General features: G+C 44.6%; 1 protein-coding gene across 7 annotated transcripts in view; it reads left to right on the top strand.

Annotated features, from left to right (window-relative positions):
* Positions 1 to 23758, top strand: part of PIP5K1B (phosphatidylinositol-4-phosphate 5-kinase type 1 beta) — a 168410-nt gene that overhangs the window by 58229 nt on the left and 86423 nt on the right. For 3 of the 7 annotated variants that reach the window (XM_066616507.1, XM_066616501.1, XM_066616502.1), the window contains exon 1: positions 694 to 1067. The exons of 2 other annotated variants lie outside the window; for them this stretch is intronic. The gene's annotated coding sequence lies outside the window, so the exon portion shown is untranslated. Of the gene's footprint in view, positions 1 to 693; positions 1068 to 23758 lie in introns of those variants that run through there. 2 more of the 7 variants (XM_066616504.1, XM_066616505.1) reach the window with 1 other exon arrangement.

The following is a 23758-nucleotide window of genomic DNA, read 5'->3' as shown; positions in this document are numbered from 1 at the left end:
AGAGGATTGGGCCCTTAGTGCCTTGCCAGCGTGCCGTGAGATGAAACAGGTTGAAAATCACTGCCTTAGACCTTCAGGGGGCCAAATAACCAAACCTGAAATGTATATAGCCCCCCAAGTCCTGATGGCTTTTTCCTAGCAATACTTGGCAACCACCTGCTATGTTCTGTAGTGAGGACGTGTGGCCTTGAGAGAAAGTGCAAGGAGAGGGGAGCCCAGAGCCGGCCACCCCCAGCACTGGAAGCACTGGGCCACCAGCAGCGGGGCAGGTCTCAAGGCAAGGTACCCGCCTCCTCCAAGCCTGACCGCAGACTAGAGCCTTGCGGGATCCCTTCCTCCCACGTCGCCTCCGCTGGGGCTCTCGGGCGACATGCTGCGCTTTCACACGCCCTCCTTCGCGCGGGGAGGGGAGGGCGTTCAGCCGAGAGCCACCGAGGAAGGCGGGTGCGCGCGGAGAGCCGGACGGCTGCGTCCAGAAGGCGAGGTGGGTGGGGAAGGGGAAGAGCCAGCCTCGGTGCTGCTGGTGTTGCCGGGCGGCGGGAGGAGCCTGAGCCGACAGTGCAGTCTTGGGGCTCCCTTCGCAGTTCTCCGGGAGGAGGAGGAGGAAGGAGAGTGGCAGAGGCTGCTTGGCGCGCGGAGCTGCTCCAGTGCACAGGGGGAGGACTGACTGCGCGCTGCAGGCAGGCAGGCAGGCAGGCAGGCAGGGCCGGAGTAGAGGAAGCAAAGCCCGGCTTGGAACTGAGGCGTGCAAGCAGAAGAGGCTACCTGGCGGCCGGGCGCCCTCGCGGGAGCTGCTTGACCACAGGGCGCAGGAGCGCAGACTCCCCCCCCCCAGGCTGCGGGGACGCCGCAATCCCCTCCTGCGCCTGCCTTGCTTTGGCTGGAGTTGCTGTGCCTCCTGGAATTGCGTCGCCTGCGGCAAGCTCGGAGTTGCTGGAGGTGGGTGTGCGGTGGAAGAGTCGGGGCTGCTGCTGCTGGCGGCCCATATTCCAGCCTTGGCGACCTCCTCCCCCTCTTTGCCTTTCCACAGAGCCAGGCAGCCCAATCCTCAGCAGGGCTACTCCAAAGTAAGTCCCATTCTGCTCAGTGGGGCTTGCTCCCAGGAAAGTGCGCATGGGATCGTCTGCTGGGGGGAATGGGCCTGGGGGAGCTGCCTGGTGGGGACGTGCCTTGCGGCTGCCGAGCATACTGGGTGCCAAGGTGAGTGAGTGACTGAGTCAGTACCTGGCAAAGCGGGGCTCGGATGCAGAAATGGCTTCGTTTGGTCGCACCCGGAAAGGCTCTTTCACCACCACCAGCAGCCCCCTTTTGGCGTTGCCTTTCTTGCTCAGGAATCCGGATTGAACAGGTGGAGTGTGGCCTCTGTATCTGGCACCGCTTGGGTTGCCTTGCTCTCATTCTGAAATGATGCCCTCATTTGGCCCTTAGACTAGCCATTGCAACCGGTGTGCCACGAATGGTCCCCAGGTGTGCCAAGGAAATTTGGGAAAGGGTCATTTATTAGTAGGTTGGCAACCTTCAGTCTCAAAAGACTATGGTATAAACCTACAGCACCCAGTATTCCCAGGCGGTCTCCCATCCAAGTACTAACCAGGCCTGACCTTGCTTAGCTTCTAAGATCAGAGGAGATTGGGCATGTGCAGCCTGGGCAGCACAGTGTGCCTTGTCAGTGGCCCTAAAACTGATGGTGTGCCTTGACCATTTGAGTGCCCTGCCAGTGTGCCGTGAGATGAAAAAGGTTGAAAACCACTGCCTTGGACCTTCAGGCAGCCACTGGTCAGTGAGGGTGATTAGGAGTTGGGGCTGTAAATGTTTGAGATGATTCTCTGCTTTAAAAAAAATACAGCTGGTGCATGTTTTTCCTTCCTTCCTCATTCAGGTTAGAGTCAGTCTTGCAGGTGCTAAAAATCTGCCTTGGCTGCTGTCTTGTATGATACAGGCAGTTGATGATTACAGGGTTCAGGGAAGTTGTTGAGATGGGTGGTTTCGTGTCAGACAGTAAAATCAATGCTCTGGAACAATCATTACCACCTATACTCATGCTTCAATTTGTACTACAGCAGCAAAACTCCCAGAACATCAGCAACAAAATAAGCCTCCTGCTGACTTCATAGGTGTCCTTAACAGGCAGGAACACAATGGTTCTTCTCCGCTGCTTGTAAGCATCAAGAGATTTTAATATGCCTTCTCCACCTCTCCTTACTAACGTTTGCCTTCTGATAACCAAAGCATTCTGTTGTGGAGAAGAGCAACAGTTAGATCTCTGTTCATGTTTTCCTTATGTAAGGTTGTCTTTCTTTCCTCACTCTCCTGGTCGTTGGTTCTTGATCATTTCTTCAACCTAGGCAAAAATCTTGCTAAATTGTATGGTAGGAGATGGTGTCTTTCTGTGTGTTTGTTCCATTTCTCAGTAAGTTGAAACACTGCGGAGGACTTTACTTCATGGAATCTCTCTTATACCTTAATCGTAAATGTGTTAGCTTGGAAGTAGATCCTGTTAATTTAAAGAGAACTTCCAGGTTGGTGCCTTTAGAATTGTGGTACCAGATTATTTGGAATATGTAAATATGCTACTTGTAGGCAAAAGAGCACCTGCTACATGTAAATACTTTACGTATAAAATGAAGTGATCTGCTTGATCTTTATAGTAAAAAAAAGTTGTTCTTTGCTATAAGAAAGATCTAGTTTTGTTAAATTATGTGAGAATTTAAGATACTGATTGGGGGGAATGTTTAATTGAATTGGTGGTTCTAAAACAGGAAATGTTAAGTATGACAGGGGCAGATATAGGCCTCAAATTGTTGAACCCTGTCAGCCAGAATGAGGGGAAACGGCTTTATTTGTGACCCTTTCTAGACCAGAGCTGGAGCTAACAGTGACTCATGATTCTGTTTAGATATATGGAGAAATGAAGTTGTGTTCTGATGAACTTTTAAACTTTTTAATGTTGTTGAAGGATGCCCTTCAGGGAAGTTTTCCACTCAGTATATGAAGTTTACCTTGCATTATTGCAAGGTTGTTTGCCTAAAATAGCATTGCTTCCTGGAACCAATAAGTGTTGCAGTGCTTTACGTAGTCAGTGCTGTGGAGTGTTTTCTGTTTCACTATATGTAAAGTATGTCTTGGTGTTCTTGCAGTGCTTATCTTTGCTTTGCTTTTTTTTTTTTTTATATAGAAGTGGGAGGTCACCTGAAGAAATTGTCAGTAGCAGCTGGTTCATATAACCACCACTGCCTTGGTCAAAATGGGCTGGGGGGCTCTGCTTCCAGTTTGTCTTATATGAAATGTCAATAATTGGAATGGGCAGAATGAGACACATGACTTTTATTGGGCCTTATCAGTGTTTGTCAGTATGCAAGGAATTAAGTTCTTGGAAGTTCATATAACAGCTAGGTGGCATGAAGTTCTCTATCACAACAACCTTTATCTTTAGTTCTTAGTGATGAAGTTCTTTATCAGAGGTGGTTCTGATTATGAGACATAATTCACCTCTTTCCACTTAATACAAATTATGGTAGGTTACATGCCTCAAACCCTGTGTTGGTCATCAACGCCAGAGGTCCAGTGATTTCCTACTCCTTGTGAACATTTTGCTTACCTAGATTTGATGAGAAGTTGTCATTGGGCATTATAAACTTGCTGTGGCCAATCTATTTTCTCTCATTTGATCTGGTAATCTGTCTGGTAGATGAGTGCTTACTTTTTATGAGTTCATTGTATGATATTGGCAACCCTCTTTTCGTCTCAAGCTCTCATTCATTAATATGGCTGCAAACTAAAAAAGAAACCCAGCCTGTGTTCTTGCGCCTGTTAAGAGTAGCCTGAGGTGTGGAAATCGGCAGCTAAATTTACAAGAAGGCCATCATTATTACTTACAAGTGTCTGAAGATCAAGCTGCTCTTATAAGCACAGAAGCAAAGTTTTGTGAAAACTGTATCTGTAAAGTAAGAATGGTAATGACTTAATAGGAATATTATTGGATGAATTCAGCCAGTCTTGCGGTGTAAGTCTATGCATGTTCACTTGGAAGTTCCACTGTGTTCAGTGGAGCTTGCTCCCAAGAAAACTTGAATTGGATTTCAGCATTAAAGCTCTTTGCAAATTCAAGTGACATAAAAAAATAAAGAAATATGATAAAGTAGCTTACTTCTGGGATGTGAACAGGCATGAGTGTTTCCAAAGGATGTCTTTATTTTCTTTCAGTTAGACATGGGAATGCATGAAAACTTTAAACACTGACGTTATTGACTTCCATAAACTTGTGAATCGCTTCTCAATGCTAAAATTATTTTCCTGAATCATTGAATACTTGATGAAAACACAAACATTGTCTGTAATGATTGTATGTTTCTTCTATAATTTTCATTTTGTAAATAGTAGATAAGTGTGTAGCATTATCTACGGCATGATATGATTGTTACTATAAACTTTTAATTACTACTACTAATCAACTAAACTGTAATTGCAGGTTTAAAATTTGGGACTGGCAGTAAAAGAACCTTTTAGTTTTTATTTACAACTAGGAGAAAGTTTAAAACATAAACTCCAAACCTTGCCTCATTTTCTGAACTTGAAAGACAGCTATATAAAATGAGGCATGATATGAATCCTGAAGTATAATTCTCCACTAATTAGATTGAAGAAATCAAGTTTATTCTGTGTGTATGTGGGGAGGAAGGTAACTTTTGGTGCCATCTTGCAATGTAAGGTTTATTGCCGTCACAGTGTAAATGTTTGAACATTAGAGAGGTGAATAACCAGAGATAAGAGTCCTGGTTATAGCTTTTCAGATGCAAAACTCTAATGCTACCATGTAAAGAAACAATCTGCTTGCTGTCATATGTCAAAAATCTCCATGTTCCCAGAGGTTTGTAGAAGACCAGGGGTGGGCAAACATTTTGGCAGGAGGGCCTCATCATCTCTCTGACATTGTGTCAGGGGTCTGGGGAAAAAAATCAATTTGCATTTCAAATGTGAATAAATTGACATAATTGAATACATTAGAGATGGACCTTATATGGATGAATGGTTTTACTGAGATTATTTATAATACACATGAGAACTATAATACAGGCATGTAGAACCACATGAGAACTAGTAACTGTTTGCAGCACACCTCTTGCACAGTAAAAACATACAGACCAAACCAGACACACATGGAGTCATAAATTGCTCAGAGGCAATGGGGGGGGGGGAGTTAAAATAATGACCAGGGTAAAGCAGAGTACACATGGAGACTATAAAAGACCTTGCTCTAACTTGGCCCACAGCTTGTGTCTGGCAGTCGCAACCAGCAGTCGTGCGTGGGGCAGTGTGGGCTCTAACTGTCTCCAGTGGGCCAGAAGTTCATTGGAGACTGGGGGCTCCCTGTGGGCTGTATTGGAGGTCCCCATGGACTTCATATGGCTCCCAGGCCAGTGTTTGCCCACCCATGTAACAGAGAGAGCAAGAAAGATGTTCTTGCTTTCCACACAGCCTTAAAGGGGGGGGGGGGGTTTATTGTTTTTGTTTCCTCATTTACTTCAGAATACTATCTCTCTACCTTGGCTCTAACTTGAATTAATTTACATTATCAAAGGCTAAATCTGGGGCAGAATTTCTATTTTACCTAAGTGAGCATTGCCCTTAAAAGTGTGAAAAGTGCTTTTTCTGGAACCTGAAATGACCCTGGGTTAGGCTGACCACTGAAAAATGTAGGCAGCATTGGGGAGTTTTCACAGTTCTTAGCAAGGATACAGTGGCTGCAATCCAAGATGGAGTCTCATTCAGGTTCTGAATGAACTACTTTGGTGCCCTGATTATGTAAACAAGCCCTGAAGCTACTTTTGTATAGCCTAACATTGAGCTTGTTGTTATTCTTACCATTTTGTCTCTTCCTGTAGCTTCTACAGATTTTCTTTTAGTGGTGTTGATAAGTTCATTTTGACCCGAGTTCCAGAATGTGTCAGTATGCAACACAGCTTTACCTCCTAACATTTCATAAGCACATCTTGAATATACCTATTATAATTAGGTAAGAGGTGTTTTTCACTTAGCTAAATTTGATTATATGCAAAATCTCTTGCCCTATTTTTCTATCAACTGAAGGCCCAATCCATTGCCTGAGCAGCTCTCTCACATGCTGCCCAGACAGTGGCCATCATGAAAGTGTCATAAGGCACTTCGCAGGGACCAGGAGACAAATGGTGGCAGCAGAAAGGCCAGTGCCAGTTGATGCAGGGCATCCATGTTGGCAGGATAACTAGCTGGATCCATTGATGATGGTAAGTTCCCTGCCACATGGCAGCAGGGCCTAGGAGAGGGGGGTTAAGGGGGTAATTTGTGCCCAGGTTCAAAAAGGGGGCTCAGGAGCCAAAGGAGGGGGCCCAGAAATTTCCTGGGATCTTACATTTTCCTATCTACTCAGACTTGTTGTCTGCACAGGATGCTAGAGACACTACCACAAGCGCTGCAACTACTGGCAAGCCATATATGCTGGGCCAAGGAATTCATACGTGACACTTCTTAACACAGTGTCAAATCTGGGAGGAAACTGGCCTGTAACAGTAGCTCTTTGGCTTGTGGATTTCCTTGCCATGAAGGAGTGTATCAGGGACACAGCTGTGGGTCTACAGTTGCTGCAGAAACAAGTTTCAGTATACACAGGAAACTTTGAATTCTTGTGTGAGCCTAAATATGGTGATGTTAATTTTCTGCATGATTTTCTAAATTTAAAAGATTTTAGAGAGAGGAGTGGTTTTCTTTATTTCTGTATCTAGTTGCCAATGCTACATGGGTGGGTAGACCAGGTCTCCAAAGACTTTTCCAGCTGTCCCTCCCCTCCACTCTGTTTTGCCCCTCCCTGCCCCCATTCCATTCACCTGTCACTGCTCAGCTGTCCCTTCCCTCCCCATTTCTTTCACCCGTCCCCCCCTTTGCAAAGGGGCCCAAAAGAAATTTTGTACCCCCTGATAAAATTATCTCAGGGGCCCTGCATGGCAGGGAGGCATTCCTGGGTGGGGGGAAGGCAGAGAGGGGGCCCTTTAAGGGGTGGGGGGGAAGGGTAAGGGTAGCAATGTGATCCCCAGAATCGTGTTGCCAAGGGGGTGACTTAGGGCCGTAGCAGGCTCCAGGAGGGGTGGGGAGCCCTGCGCAGCCCTCCACAGGACTCCCCGAGGTTTGGAATGCTGAGAAAAAAGTGAGCGCAAACCGGAAGTGGTTTGCACTCGCTTTTTTCTCAATGTCCCAAGCCTTGGGGAGCCCTGCGGAGGACTGCACAGGGCTTTCCACACCTGCTAGAGTCTATTGCAGCCCTAAGTAAAATCACTCCTCCTTGACTCCCTTATCAACGTGATCCTGGAGATTGCATTGATGCCCTCGTCCCTCTCCCACAAAGACTTACTTCGGGAGTAAATCTCCAAAAATTTTGAGAATCACTGGCTTAGGGTAGTTGTTCCCAAACTTACCTGGGTCACGACATCATGGAATGTTGCAAGATCCAAGATGGTGGTGCCTAGGGGGAACAGATAGGAGGGGCAACTGGGGATATCCCTGGGCACTGTTGTGAATGTGCTGTGGCACTGTAAGGTGTTGTGATGCACACTTTGAGAACCCCTGGGTTAGGGGAAAAGTAATTGAATACTTAAGCTGATGACTGGTGACTTTTGCTTGCCCGAGGTGGCATTCTCAATGCAACACAAAGCAGGGAGGTAACAAGAGGCAGTACACAGCAGGGAGTGCAGCACCAGCTTACCACCTAACATCTCTTCACTAAGATCATTGCAAGTGTCAAGCTTAGTGACAAGCAAACAAGTGTGAAACTGCAGGAGAAAATGTTGTGGGGCAGAACTGAGTAGGCAGAAATCACAGGGGGACTCTCAGATGGCTCAGATAGAGGCTGCTTGTATGGGAAGGGAAGGTAGCTTTTATGACTTGATTGGTGAATGGGAATTTCCAGGCCTAGTGGACAGGTGTTTACTAGCCAATTAGTGCAGGGCATTTACTGGCCACTTGTCCATTGGCTTGTCTGTATGCGTGGATAGTTTTTGGAAAAAAGCAGTCGACCGTATTCTCTTTAGTCCCAGTCCCAGATGCAAGCATATGCTTAGGTGTGGACTTCCATTTGATCTACAGTCGAGGAGGGAGGTGAGTGGCTGTAGATGTGAAAAACAGAAGTGGTTGCTATGGAAAGATAGTCAGCTTTGTTTTGATGGTGGATGTAATTCAGCTAAACTAAGGCCCTAATCCTTTTGGAGCATTGTGCTGCTGAAACTAGTGTTCTGGCAGTGCAAGGTCCTTTAAGGTGGTGTGAAAGCCAGGCTGCTGCCACGCACTGTCAGGCCACTGCAGTAAAGGGTGAGGTGGGTAGCAGCGGCCCCAGGATGCTCCATAGGCACCCAGTAAACTGGCAGTGGAGAGTTATTTGTGGGCAGGGAGGGAGAGTAATAGGGCATGTTGGGGGAGGAGTCAGAGAATGTGTCAAGGGACGGAGGGGGTAGACTCAGTGGCTCAAACTAGTACCTGGATCCTATCCCCGAAACCCTTCCCCAGATCACCCCAGCTCTCCTCAGACTTTCACCAGCAAAATGGCTGCATAGGTCGGAGGAAACCCATAGCTTGGTCTGCCTTCCAGGAGATAAATAAAAAATATTTTTCTGTACTTCTTTTAGGTTGTCCAATCCCTTCCCCATGCAGAGTAGTTTCTGTTGGTTTGGCTGCATACTATAATGTGGGAGCATGTAGGATTGGGCAATAAAACTACCAGCAAGAGTCATATATTCCTGATCTCAAAATAGTGAACTTGCAACAGTTTGTTGGATGCAACTACTTATGCACAGGTAATAACCACATGCAGTAATCTTAGATAGTGGGGTGAGGAGCATATCAGAAGATGGTTTTAAGGCCATTAAGTGCGCAATCCTCACCTTTCCAGCACCAACATAAGGGCAATGCAGCTCAGCGGTAAGAGAACAAACATTTCCTTACTTTGAGGAGGCCTCCGTGAGTGCCACTCAACTGCAGGATGCAGCACACGTCCCAATGGCACTGCTATGCCAGTGCTGGAAAGTTGGTTAGGATTTGGGCGTAAGTTTTGAATTTGCAATATGATAGTGATCTGTATGCTAACAATTGTGCGTGAATTTTGTGTTAAGTGCTAGTTTTACTTACAGAATGGATGTACAAGTTCACATCCTTCTCTAATGTTGATAACTTTGAAAATAGCCTGAGGATTACTTCACATGAGATTTTTTTCTGCATTTTAAGACATTGAGATGATCTCAGCATAGGAAAATCCTGTTGTGAAGTGAACCCTTGAAGAGTAGACACATATTCTGTGTACACATCTGTTCTTGCAAGTCAAACAAACAAACCTTGAATGAATGTGTTTCTCTAAACACTGTTCTAAAAGAGAAATGAGAGCACTTCAATTCTATTTAATCACGTTATTAAAAATAGCAGCAAAGAAGCTATTAGTGGGAACCCTTATTTGTGAGACTGCTGCTTCTTGCACACTGTTGTATTTTTTAAAACAGATGCATAATAAAATGCAACCCATTCTAAAAAAGTATGATTGTATCACCTTGTACCAGAAAACAGTTATAGAAACTGCTGCCTTATTGGTGTTCCAAGTCCTGTGATTCAGCTGCATTTGTGCCAGGCCCACAGATAGTCATGCATCTAAAGGAATTGACACATTTGTTGACACATCAGCAAGCATTCTCGAACGTACCATGTCCATCCTGGTTAAAGAAGCATACCAACAAAGTCATTTTGGTATTCAGAAGTGACCTGCTACTTACCTCTAGCTCTGCAGACTGGCAGGATAACCCTTTTTGTTAAGGATCAACTACCAGTCATGGGAAATTAAAGAGTTCATCGTACAAGACTTAGGAGATAGACCTGACTCTTCTTTCAAGCTGGCAACCACCAGCTTGAAAGAGCTATTTACTAGCAGTAGTGACACACCAGACATACAGAAGAAGTTTCTCATCCAGCTATGTCCCTGTATCTACCATCATGATCTTATTAACCTGTCCATATGTCAGGACAGTTTATACAAACAGCCTGCAAACAATGCTTTTGTATTTTTATAGGATCAGACAAGGCAGTCACTGTGCAAAAGCATTGGTAGTGTTCTTTGAAAATGCCCACATTTGGAGAATATTTCAGTCCACCAGGGACGCAGCTTCTTTTCAGAGTGTCTCTGGAGCAGCATTTAATGTGCTACGGCAGTGATATTCAAACTGGGGCGTTGCGACGCCCCAGCCTGTGGGTCCTGGCCTCTGACCCCTTAAGGTGCGGGGGCAGCCAGGAGACAGGGGGAAGGCAGCGGCGCGATCCTGCAGATCGCACCGCTCTGGGGGGGCTGCAGGGGCTTGGGTGCACTTGCCCAAGCCTCCTGCAGCCTCCCAGGGGTGAGGGGAGCCCTGCGCAACTTTTGGCAGGGCTCCCCAGGTCAGGAAAAGTGAAAGCGGAGCGATCGTGCCATGCTCCGCAAAACCGGAAGCAGAGCACGATTGCTCCACATTCCCTTCTGATGGGGCTGCAGGAACTGGGGTGCACCCTCCAGTCCCTGCAGCAGCAGTCCCTGTGTGTGGGGAGCCCTGTGCGAGCGTCTGCAGGGCGCCCCAGGTCAGGGAAAGGGAGAGTGGGACAATCGCACTCCGCTTCTGCTTTTGCGGAGGCAGTGTAGATTGCTCCACTCTCCCTTTCCCTGACCTGGGGTGCCCTGCAGGTGCTCGCGCAGGGCTCCCCACACACAGGGACAGCTGCTGCAGGGACTGGAGGGTGCACCCCAGTCCCTGCAGCCTCCTGAGCAATGTGATCCTGGGGATCGCATTGCTGCCTTCCCCCTGCTGCCGCCTCGCCCCCGCCCCCGCAAAGACTTACTGTGGGTTTCAAACTCCCAGAGAGTTTGAAAACAGCAGCGCTAAGGGGACTGCAGCTATACTGTATACACGTGGAAGTGCTTTCCATTCATGATATTGTACAGTTAAATTATATGTCTTACCCCACTTTGACATTTTAGAAAATGTTCAGGGTGGCCTGTAGCATAAAGTCCAAAATGATGATGACCAAACAAAAAGATTAAATAAAGAGGCGGCAATTAAAAAAACATCAAGGCCAGTACGCCAGAGAGCCTTTTACCAGGAGTCCTTTTAATTGGAGAGGCATCTGGAATGAGTTGCTGTTTGAAAAATTTCACCCTCTATCTTGGTCTGAATAGGTATTATGGATGGCTGTGCTGCCATAGAAAATTGTTGCAGTTCATGTGGTATTTGCAGCCCTTTCAGGCAGGTATCAGGCAGTTAGAATTCTGTTGGTTCCAGTGAAAAAATACATTTATTGTATAGCTTAATGGTTGAAACCTATCTTGGGTCGGCCCAGAGCATGCAGCAGTTGCCCATACAGCATGTGCTGCATCAGCTGTGGATTGACCAGGAACCAGGCAGTCCGGGAGAGGTAAGTAAAGAAAACATTTACTTACCTCTCTGTAGGATGTGTGATCCCCAGTGGGTCTCCTCAGACCTATATCAGCTCTTGCTGGAGTATGTCTAAGGGTGAGTTTGGACTGCGAAGGGGGGATAAGATCCAGTGTATATGGCTGCCACTGAGATCCACCCCTACACTGCCCTCTGCCTAGCTCAGTCTCTGCCCCAATCCACCCCACTGCCAACTTCATGGTGATGGTAGAGATTCTGCAGACCACTGTTGGGGAGGGGGGGAGCTGGAGGAATGATGACAGCGATGACTATGCATATTGAGCCTTCACCTGCTGCTGTTTTGGGTTGTGTTGCTGCCTGCTGGAAAGTGAAACAAAACATGGGGAATAGGAGGTAGTGTGACTGGGGCCCTGGAGGGACAATGCATGAGGAGCTACAGGTTTGGTACAGGGAAACTGAAAAGAGTGCAGAGCTGTCAGTCCTAGGTTAAAGCAACTGGAGGCCCTGGACTAGGAGGCCTTGGGAGGCCCAAACTTAATAGCATCTGATCATGAGAAACAAAACCTTGTTCTCTTCTTTTTCTACTCAATGAAAGTAGGAATTTTAGCATTGATAGAAAGATTGTTTATAAATTTATAACCTTTCATAATTTTACAAAAATATAGAGTTAATGAAGATGTTCACACAGAACATTCATAGGGGAATCATAGATATAATATTACATTGCATAGAAAGACTGAACAGGGTTTTTTTTTTAGCTTTTTGGATGCAACCTTATTAATTACATAATTAAAATCAGTAAGTCGCAGTTTATTATTTTCTATGTAGAGAATGCTTAGATCAGACAACTGATCTTGGTTAACATTGTTGACCGTAGATAATTCTTTATCTTGCTTATGGAGCAATTCTGTTCATTGTGAGGGGAGCAGCTGCTGTGCCAGCGCTAGATGTTGTAAAAGCACTATCAAGTGTGTTTTGATACTTGGAAGGTAATCGGCACTGGTGGGAAAGCCTGCACCATCCTGCTGGTGCTGAATCCTGAGGTACAGTCATTGGAGCAGGTAAGAGCTACTCCATGTGATAGAGGAGTAGGGGGAGGGCAAGGAGGGGTGAATGGGGCCAGATCAAGCTGGGGGAGGGATGGAATGGCAGAGGAGGCTTCAACAGTATTAGCATAACTTTCAAAGATAGCTGCAGTAGCTTTGTCGTTTGGTATCTTGTGTCTTATAAATGTTTAGGAACTTTTGACTCGGCACATGTTTTGTGTTGTTAAGCAACTGGACCTAGATCAATGGTTCCCAAACTTTTTAGCACTGGGGCCCACCTAAAACAAAAGTTTCACTTTACTAGCCGCTCAAGCCTCTGTGGCTATAATGGTGATTGGACAGCAGTGCTCCTCCCATAAGTAGAAGATTGTTTAACGCTTGATGCACATAGTTTGTTTGGGATTGTCCAATGCACATCCTTGTTTGGGATTTTCTTCGCTGTCCTGCTGAAGCAGGCCTTTGGAACTGCAACAGAAGGCATCTATCTCCGGACCAGATCAGACGGAAAACTCTTCAATCTCTCCAGACTGACAGCAAAGTCCAAAATCCAGCTGAAATGTCTGCGTGACTTCCTCTTTGCTGACGACGCAGCTGTCACCGCCCACTCTGCCAAAGATATCCAACAGCTCTTGAATCGTTTTAGTAAGGCCTGCCAAGACTTTGGACTGACTGTCAGCCTGAAGAAAACACAGGTCATGGTTCAGGATGTGGACTCACCTCCCTGCATTACAATCTCTGCACACGAACTGGAGGTTGTCCATGACTTTGTGTACTTGGCTCAATGATCTCTGACACTCTTTCTCTCGATACCGAGCTAAACAAATGCATCAGTAAAGCAGCTACCACGTTTTCCAGACTCACAAAGAGAGTCTGGTCCAACAAGAAGCTGACGGAACATACCAAGATCCAGGTCTACAGAGCTTGCGTCTTGAGTACACTTCTGTACTGCAGTGAGTCCTGGACACTTTGCTCACAATAGGAGAGGAAACTGAACGCTTTCCACATGCGCTGTCTCCAACGCATCCTTGGCATCACCTGGCAGGACAAAGTTCCAAACAACACAGTCCTGGAACAAGCTGGAATCCCCAGCGTGTATACACTGTTGAAACAGAGATGCCTGCGTTGGCTTGGTTATGTCATGAGAATGGGCAATGGCCGGATCCCAAAAGCTCTCCTCTGTGGAGAACTCATGCAGGGAAAGCACCCTACTTAGACCACAGCTCTGATACAAGGATATCTGCAAGAGGGATCTGAAGGCCTTAGGAATGGACCTCAACAGGTGGGAAACCTTGGCCTCTGAGCGTCCTGCTTGGAGGTAGGCTGTGCAGCATGGCCTCTCCCAGTTTGAAGAGACACTTGGCCAACAGTCTGAGGCTAAGAGGCAAAGAAGGAAGGCCCGCAGCCAGGGAGACAGGCCAGAGAGAGACTACATTTGCTCCCAATGTGGAAGGGATTGTCATTCCTGAATTGGCCTTTTCAGCCAAACTAGATGCTGTTCCAGAACCACTTTTCAGAGCGTGATACCATAGTCTTCCGAGACTGAAGGATGCCAATGAATGAATGCACATAGCCTAATCTGCCTTGTCAGTTTTGCAACCCACCAAAAATTGGGTTGTGAAATTATGATCCAATGGAGAAGGGAAGATACCCTAAATAAATTTTGTATCCTAAAAGGGGCCCAAAGTAAACTTTGTAACCCCTGTTAAAAGTTCCTCGCAGAGGCTGTGGTTGAGGCCCCTGTAGATTATGATGCCCTCAACTACAGCCCACTCGGCTCATATGCAGTTCCATCACTGAGGCCTGGGCCTCCGCTAGAGCATTGGAATTCTCAGGGTAGACCTCAGGTGGATAGTTCATATTCCTTGTTTTAAAAATGTTGTTTTGCTGCACCCTGCCATGGCATATTATTTTGAATTATTGCCAGGGAATGTGCATGTGATTTTGTAGATATGTTCTATTCTGTTTTCTCACACAGTCTGTTTTTTAGATACCAATAACTGTTCTGCAAAGAAGTGATAGTGTGAGTGTACTTTTCTTTGCAGTAGAAAAGAATGAGGACACAATAATGATTGAGGATTGAGCTGTTGATTAAGGGCTTCCCTTGGCTGCAGTTTACCAGAAGCTCTCTGCACAATGTCTTTTGCCAGATGGGGATTTCAAGTGGGCATGTGTCATGGTGATGAAGCCATGTGAATTCTTTTGCTTTATGTAAAATGAGTCTAGGTCCAGGTCTAGAATGGGTTCAATTTTTCTTTAAATAGTCCTCTTCTGAAAATTGTCCATCCTACCAAACCTATTAAGTGGAGCTAAAATCAGTCATTTCTAACCTTTCTCTTCTCACAGCACACTGGTTAGGCACTAAAATGGTCAAGGCACACCATTGGTTTTTTGACAATTGACAAGGCCCTGCCAATGGAGGGCTCATATCACCTGTGGCCCTACTAATAAATTACCTTTTCCCAAATTCCCTGGGGACTAATAAATTACCTTTTCCCAAATTCCCTAGGGACAAACACCTGAGGACTGTTTGTGGCACACCAGTGTGCCTGGCATAGTGGTTGAAAATGACTGAGCTAAGTAATAAACATGAAGGAAATCTTGACGCATTCCGTTTTCCTTTAACTATAATGCAGAAGTTTGAATCCTCTGCAATGTATGTACAGTGCTGATTTAAGATTAGAGCAACTGGTTCATATTAACTCTTTCCACTGGAATGAAACCATGAGTTAACATACTGGAAATGATTCTTGATTTCTCTTTGTTTTGAAAGTTCTACGTTCACCCCTTGTTCTTGTTTCTGCATTTAACGTGCTAGGTTCTTTCACATTGCATTTTTCACAGATGATTTGAAATTCCAGTTGTAAGGAAAATTCTTACCTCTTTGCTGGTATGTTGAATGTTAGCCAATGCTCTGAAGACTGGATATAATGAATATTGTTATATCATTGCTGCAGTTAGTGTGGTAGAAAATTGGATGAGGTGTAATGGACTGAATGAAGCAATGTGCTGAGTTGACACTGTATTTCCTGTTTCAGTTCTTCTTATTTTCTAGCTTCCGTTGGGCAAGTACTTGTTGGAAATGAAGGCCACTTTGGCTTGGATCCAGATTTGTCTAAGTGAAACAGTGCTTGCACAAGGCATCTTTCCTGTTCCTTCCTATTCACTGCAACTCTTTTACAGCACAATTCTATCCATATCTACTTGGAAGTAAGTTTCATTGAGTTCAATGGGACTTACTCCCTAAAAAGTGTGGATAGGATTGCACCCTTAGTCTCCTCCCAGCCATTCCAGAGGGGGTGGGGGACCTTTAAAAACAGTAAGATGGGGCTGTGTGGGGGGGGGGAGGGGAGAAATCTCTAGAAATTGGGCACAGGCACCTTCTGCAAGCAAAACTCTCCTGGAAATTGGCTGTAATTGATTTTTAGGGATTACCCTTCCCCATCCCATCCATTCTGGAGGGTCCCCAGAAGGGGGCAGAAAACTTGTGACTTGTATTTTGCTTGTTCAAATTGTCATTCAGTCTGTTGTTTGGTGCCTGTTCATTTACTACATAAAGTGTAAAGGGAAAGTGGTTTTGAAGAAAATAATTTACAAAACTAGATCAGAAACATTTAATTCCAGCGTTTTTTAAAATGCTATTGTCAACTATAGTTTTTATGGTTCCAAAAAGGTGAGTTTTTTTGCACCTCTAAATTATGTTTTGTGTATTTGACACACCAGTGAAGGCTCTATTCCTCTTAAATATCTAATTATTCACTGCTTGTCATAAATCTAGCTCTGGTTATTTCCTTATCTGTATCTGGTTCATTATACAACCCAGCTGAAAAGCAATTTATCTTGCATTTTCTCTTATATGAACAATGGGTTGTTCTTTCTCTTAGGTACTGAAACAGTTCTGCTGGGGCATTTGCTTCCTCTTTTGTCTAATAGAATCAGTTTTCTATAGAGAGGGCACATACAGTTTAAAAGCTTCTAGTTCTCACCTTTGTAAGGCAGAAGCTAGATGGTTCTCACTGAACGTTGCCAACCCATAATAAAGAAATCTAGTATAGTTAATCTTTAGCTCAGACAGTTGATTGGTGGTGGATCTTTTAGAAAAGGTAATCTTTCCCCTCTCCCTCTCCATCCTCAGTTAAGATAGGTTTCTTATTTTTTTTTAGTGTAGCTCAGATATTAATTCTCTAGCTTCATCCTTACTCAGAAGTATGTGTTAAATTAGAGCAGGGGCATCAAACTTGTTTCACACAGCAGGCTGAATAGTGCCTCTCTACTTATATACCGCTTTTCAACAAGAATAGTTCACAGAGTGGTGGGGAGTTAAGGAGAGTTGGTACAATGCTTAATAAAGCACTGGGAGAGCCCAGTTATCACATGTGCTGAATAAAGAGCCTCTGCAGGCCGAATCCAGCCCACAGGCCTTATATTTAATAACCCTGAATTAGAGTCTCTGATTAATTATAGGTAATTCCCAAGTTAAGGACATCTAATGTATAGATGTTCCAATATAAGAGCAGCCATTCTGTGGTTTTGTGCAGGCTCAGTCCATCCAGTCCTACATTTTTGCACAGGTGGAATAGTGCTGGTTTGTGAGGGGGAGAGTGATGCTGTGTTTTGAAGATGCAAAATCATTATTAAGAATCTTATATACCACTTTTCAACAAGAGTAGTTCACAAATCAGTGGTTGGTTAAGGAGTTTGGTACAGTACTTAATAGAACTGAATTTGTGTTCCTCTCCAGTTACTACAAATGCAAATTTTAACTGTATAAAATGCAACTATTACAAATGCAGCTGCCCCCTCATAAGAGGCTCTAAGGCCCATTTTGTACATTACTCAACAATAAAAGTAGGGTTACCACAGAGTGTACATTCACTCGGTAGTGAATTGTTATCTGTTATATAAATTATTTTTTTAAATATTTCTATAGTGTTTTTCAATCACTACAGAAAATTGTTCACAATTTTGTTAATGTTGCATTAATAAGCCCTATAAAGTTTGGGACCAGTGTATTTGAGGAACTGCCTTCGTCCATATAATCCTACCCATCTTCTCAGGTCACTACAGAAAGTTGTTCACAATTCTGTTAATGTTGCATTAATAAACCCTATACGGTTCAGGACCAGGGTATTTTAGAGATCGCCTTCATCCATAGAATCCTACCAGTCCTCTAAGGCAGTGGTTCTCAGACTTCCCGGGAGATTTACTCCTGGGGTAAGTCTTTGTGGGGGCAGGGGCAGCAAAGTGATCCCCAGGATCGCGCCCCTGTGGGGGAGGGGGGCTATTTTTGGACAACCCATATGTGCTCCCAGGGTCCAGGGGGTGTGGGGAGCCCCACGGAACACTTGCAGGGTGTGCAGGTTTCAAGCGTGACAAAACAAGAAATTCCACTTCTGGTTTAATCGCGCTTGGAACTTTCACTGTTTAAAAGCCACGGAGAGTCCTGCAAGCGCTCCACGGGGCTCCCCACACCCCCTGGACCCTGGGAGCATGTATGGGTTGTTCTAAAGTAGCCCCCCTCCCCCCGCAGGGGCACGATCCTGGAGATTACTTTGCTGCTTTCCCCCTGCCCCCACCCCTTAAAGGGAACAGGGCATCTTTACACAAGCAGGTGGGTCGCGACCCACCAGTTTGAGAACCAATGCTCTAAGGTAATCTGAGGTGGCCCTTCTGACTGTGCTGCCACCATTAGAGGTGGGGGGGGTAGCAGCTAGGAATAGGGCCTTCTCATTGGTGGTGCCCCATTTAGGGAATTCCCTGGAATTAAGCATAGGTCCCTCTCTGGAGACCTTTCCGCGTGGTCTCAAGAACTTCTTATTCATGAAGGCTTTTAACTGATACTGGGGGATGGCACTTTCTAATTATTTATATTTAATTGTTGTGATCCTGGGTGTGTGTGTTAATGTTTTAATTGTTTTTAATATGTATTGTTTTTATGTTTCTGATTGTTAGCCGCCTTGAGTCCATTTGTGGAAGAAAGGTGGGATAAAAATACTATAAATAAGAAACTGTAGTTAAATTTAAACTTAACTACAGACCTCTAGAATTTAACCTGTACTTAAGAGGGGATATTAGTAATTGTATGTAGAACTGAAACCTAAACATGGTTACTTAATGCAACACTGTTAAATTGGGAAGAAGTTATTATAGGATCTTATATGATGGCTTCTGAAATCTTATGGCAGATATAAAAGTGCAATTCATATAATTACATTTGTTAAACTAAAAGAGTCCTTGGTTGATTGTCATCCATCTGCAAATGGGCATACAGTGAAATGTTCATGCTTTGGCTGTTAGTTGTTTTATCCAAGTGTGAAGACTATAGATTTTGACAATTGAAGGTTTGGATGTGTGCACATTAAGAGTTCTAAAAATCATTGTTTTAATGAAGACTTTCCCAGGTAAACTGTTTCCACGAACCTGAAGAGAGACAAACTGCTGTTCATCATAGGATTTTCTGAGAAAGCTCCAGGTGCTTACTTGGTTTCCTACCGCATTTGCATAGGCAGATAAGAACCTTTTCAGTAGCAGCCTGCAGTAGCTGTTTAGCATGTTTGGCCTACAAGGTCTCTATTGTTAATGCATGCCTGCACTGAATTCCCAACACTCAAAAACGGAAAAGAATTGATATAACTGCTGCTGTGGCAGGCTGTGCTAAACCGTACCTGATTAAAGAGGGCGAGATTTTTCCATTACCAGTTGTTCAATCTAGGCAGCGTCCTCCAAGTAGGGCCTGCTTGTGGAAACAAGCCATGGCTGAGTAGAAGAACATCTGTTCTGAAACCAAGTCCCTGGCATCTCCAGTTAGACCACAGAAAGATTCCTGTCTGAAACCCTGGAGAGACACTGCTAGTCTATGTTGACATTAGTGACAGAGAACATGGACCTGTGATATGACTTGGTGTAAGGCAGCTTAAACTTAGGTGGATGGAATTATTTTATCTGCTTTATTCCTGATTTCTGCCTTTAAAGGAGTCTTCCTATGATGTTCATGTTAGCACTGAAGACTGGACTGAGTTAACTTCCAGAATATTTCCAAAATATTGGGGATGGGGGGTGGGAAATGGTGCAGACGTTTTCTGTCTGCTTTGTCTAATCAGCTCTGTGTGTATTGAAACAATCTTACCCTTTTGAAAGGCTGATCCAAGAAAACCCCTATACTTCACCTTTATCTTGATGAAGAGTTCTGTAGGACTTAAAAGCACACTGTTTGATACTTTGTTACTTGTGGGTGGTAAATAAAATATTTCCCTACTTTGAATGGGGGAGTTTTTTTACCAGTGGGTCCGCACAGCTGCCTATGATTTTATTAAGCAACATCCAGTAAGAAGAAGGTGTGTGTGAACATGGTATGCTCTATATGCCTGCTTTTTTATTTGTAGTGTTTGATTTTGTAGAGTTGCACAAATGCAGTAAAAACAGCTGTTGTATCTTATGAGTGGAGCAGGGGAGACGGTTGAGTTCTAAGATAAAAAATGGGAAATATAGCCATAACTCATTTGCTCCTGGTATCCCACAGCTGTGTGCATATAACTGTGTGTAGTCCTTACTCTTTGAAACTGACACCTCATTAAAAGGTTATTAGTTTACTTGCAACAAAGAGATCCCTGAAGAATTCCTACTCTTGTGTTTTCTCTATATGGGTGACCATCTTGTAATTTCATGCCAATTTTCATTGGGCATGTACTGCATTTTCTGTCTTGCCCCCATCCTAAATAATGTTTAAAAGGAATTTTGCTGTGTGTCTAGTACAGAATGCTCTTGCCTTATCCCCTTAGTTTAGCTGCTTACAAGCCACAATCAGATTTCAGGCTTCCCTGTGCCAGTCGCCTACATTGGCGCAGCAAAACACACACACACACACACACACACACACACACACACAACCTGTTATAATTCAGGAATGTAGCGACGTCATGTATTGTGTTGCAATAAGGGTGATAAAGATGCAGTATATTTTTGCATATGCCCAAAAGGCAGTATGATCTTAAAAGTAAAGCAAATATATATTTAATTTACAGAATATTGCTTGTGTGTGGATGGCAATGCTCATTCTGTTTCATCATTTGCAACAAACAATCGATAATACTTCATAATAAAGTGAATACTTTTGAAGATAATACTTCATAAGAAAGTAGTGCAAGAGAAGCAGAGCGCATCCTTTTCCTCCATATCCTCTGCCTAACACTGCTATACATGACAACAGACTTGTCAGGCTTGCACAGTTATGTAGGTCTTGATAACCCTTCAGTTGTAGCACACTTGAACATTGAAGCCAGCTAACATTGGCCAACCATCTCCTCCTGATGAGTTGATTTAGGTTAGTTCTGATTACAAAGGTTTGGCAAGCATGCTGAGCTCTTGCTGTGTTCTGTTAGATCACTTTATGGCTTATTGTAAGGTAATCCTATGTAACAGGTAAAGCAGGAGGGTCCAGTTCATCTAGCATATGTGAAAAGTCCTGTGTGTCTTTTGTGGTATGTTGTAGCTTTCCATAGATTCAGTGCTGCATCATATTCTCTTCAAGGCCTTCATACTGTATTGGCAACCTTCAGTCTCGAAAGACTATGGTATCGCGCTCTGAAAGGTGGTTCTGGCACAGCGTCTAGTGTGGCTGAAAAGGCCAATCCGGGAGTGACAATCCCTTCCACACCGGGAGCAAGTGCAGTCTGTCCCTGGTCTGTCTCCCTGGCTATGGGCCTTCCTTCTTTGCCTCTTAGCCTCAGACTGTTGGCAAAGTGTCTCTTCAAACTGGGAAAGGCCATGCTGCACAGCCTGCCTCCAAGCGGGCCGCTCAGAGGCCAGGGTTTCCCACTTGTTGAGGTCCATCCCTAAGGCCTTCAGATCCCTCTTGCAGATGTCCTTGTATCGCAGCTGTGGTCTACCTGTAGGGCGCTTTCCTTGCACGAGTTCTCCATAGAGGAGATCCTTTGGGATCCGGCCATCATCCATTCTCACGACATGACCAAGCCAACGCAGGCGTCTCTGTTTCAGCAGTGAATACATGCTAGGGATTCCAGCACGTTCCAGGACTGTGTTGTTTGGAACTTTGTCCTGCCAGGTGATGCCGAGGATGCGTCGGAGGCAGCGCATGTGGAAAGCACTCAGTTTCCTCTCCTGTTGTGAGCGAAGAGTCCATGACTCGCTGCAGTACAGAAGTGTACTCAGGACGCAAGCTCTGTAGACCTGGATCTTGGTTTGTTCCGTCAGCTTCTTGTTGGACCAGACTCTCTTTGTGAGTCTGGAAAACGTGGTAGCTGCTTTACCGATGCGCTTGTTTAGCTCGGTATCGAGAGAATGAGTGTCGGAGATCGTTGAGCCAAGGTACACAAAGTCATGGACAACCTCCAGTTCATGCTCAGAAATTGTAATGCAGGGAGGTGAGTCCACATCCTGAACCATGACCTGTGTTTTCTTCAGGCTGATTGTCAGTCCAAAATCTTGGCAGGCCTTGCTAAAACGATCCATGAGCTGCTGGAGATCTTTGGCAGAGTGGGTAGTGACAGCTGCATCGTCGGCAAAGAGGAAGTCACGCAGACATTTCAGCTGGACTTTGGATTTTGCTCTCAGTCTGGAGAGGTTGAAGAGCTTTCCGTCTGATCTGGTCCGGAGATAGATGCCTTCTGTTGCAGTTCCAAAGGCCTGCTTCAGCAGGACAGCGAAGAAAATCCCAAACAAGGTTGGTGCAAGAACACAGCCCTGCTTCACTCCGCTTCGGATGTCAAAAGGGTCTGATGTGGAGCCATCAAAGACAACAGTGCCCTTCATGTCCTTGTGGAAAGATCTGATGATGCTGAGGAGCCTGGGTGGACATCCAATCTTGGGGAGAATCTTGAAGTGATAAAGAATCTGGGAGTTGAATCATGTGAAGAAACTCAGGCTGAAAAAACTAGCTATTTCTGTTAGCCAGAAAAAAGATGGTAAGGGAGAAGGGCATGTTGATAGTTTAAAAGGATGTCAGAAAGAAGAGAGAACAATTGGTTACCTTTGTCTAAAGAGAACTGTACAAGAAGCAATAAACAAATCATAGGGAGGTGGAGGTTTCTGTTAAACACTAGGGGGAAAAGCTTTTGCTCTAAGAGCATTTCAGCCATGGTATGGTTTCCTTAAGAAGCTTATATAACATATATATTTAGTTTTTCATTTAAAATGTTTATACGTATTTTGGTTTGGTATTGGAGAACTCTGTTTTTACTGCAGTTTGGACTAAACCGGGATTGTCTCAAACCATGGTTTGAAATCATGGTTTTGGGGGTTACGGTAGTTGTCCCTAAGCATGGTTACCTCTGATTTGGACATTGTAGCAAAGTATAACTAAACAGGAAAGGGAGAGGAAATTGTCTGAAAATAAATGGGGGTGGGGAAGAAGGGTGCGTACAGCCTACAGCACATTTGGAGGTCACATTTTGTGATATCTAAATATAGCCACTGTCTATAGTGAAAAGTTGTCACAGCTCTAATTCAAAGAAATGATGGTCTTTTCAATTCAGTCCTTGTTTAAAAGTTATGTTTTCCTTTTTTGAAGCTTTCCCACTCTAAAATAGTAGGATTTAGGCTGTTTCAATGTGTTGCTTGAAGAAAGTGTCATGGGAAAATCAACTTATACTGTAGTATACTTTTTCTGTTTTCATTCTCTTTCGCCTGCTAGTAGTTTCTTCTGGACTGGCCTTGTGTGGTGCTGTTTATAGGTAATAGGTGTACTAATTATTTAATCATTTTAGTTCTATAACTAGGGAGGATTCTGTCTAATTAACCTCCCTCACACACTTGTATACAATAACAAAGCTTGGATCTTTATGGCATAACAGCTTTCAAAAGTTGACTATATCTTAGAAAACCTGTACAAAGGATTATTGCCATTGTGAAGCAGATATAAATACACAAGTAGTCTTCCTTGTGTTGTTCTTTGGAACGTGACTGCAGAGTCAAGTTACATGATATTGATTGTTTTCCATGGTGTACAGAAATATTTTTATCCCATTTATTGTCTCTGGTCAAATGGATTTTGTACGTTTTTGAAGCACTAAAAAGCCCATAAAATCTGTTTGGTTGGAATCAATATTGAAACAAAGCAATAAGTATACACACTATGAGCAATGATAGCTACATCACAGGGTTCTCAAACTACGGCATCGCGATGCCTCAGCCTGAGAGCCCTGGACTGTTTCCCCTAAAGGAGTGGGGGCAGGGGGGCAGCGAAGGGAGCTAAGGGGAGGCACAGAGATTGGCCTTTACTTACCAGTCCCTGCTGCAGCCTCCCGGCGGTGCAGGGAGCCCTGTGTGAACCTCCAC

Source organism: Tiliqua scincoides, chromosome 2 (genome assembly GCF_035046505.1).
Source record: "Tiliqua scincoides isolate rTilSci1 chromosome 2, rTilSci1.hap2, whole genome shotgun sequence".
NCBI classification, from domain to species: Eukaryota; Metazoa; Chordata; class Lepidosauria; order Squamata; family Scincidae; genus Tiliqua; species Tiliqua scincoides.
This window is presented reverse-complemented; position numbering and strand designations above follow the sequence as displayed.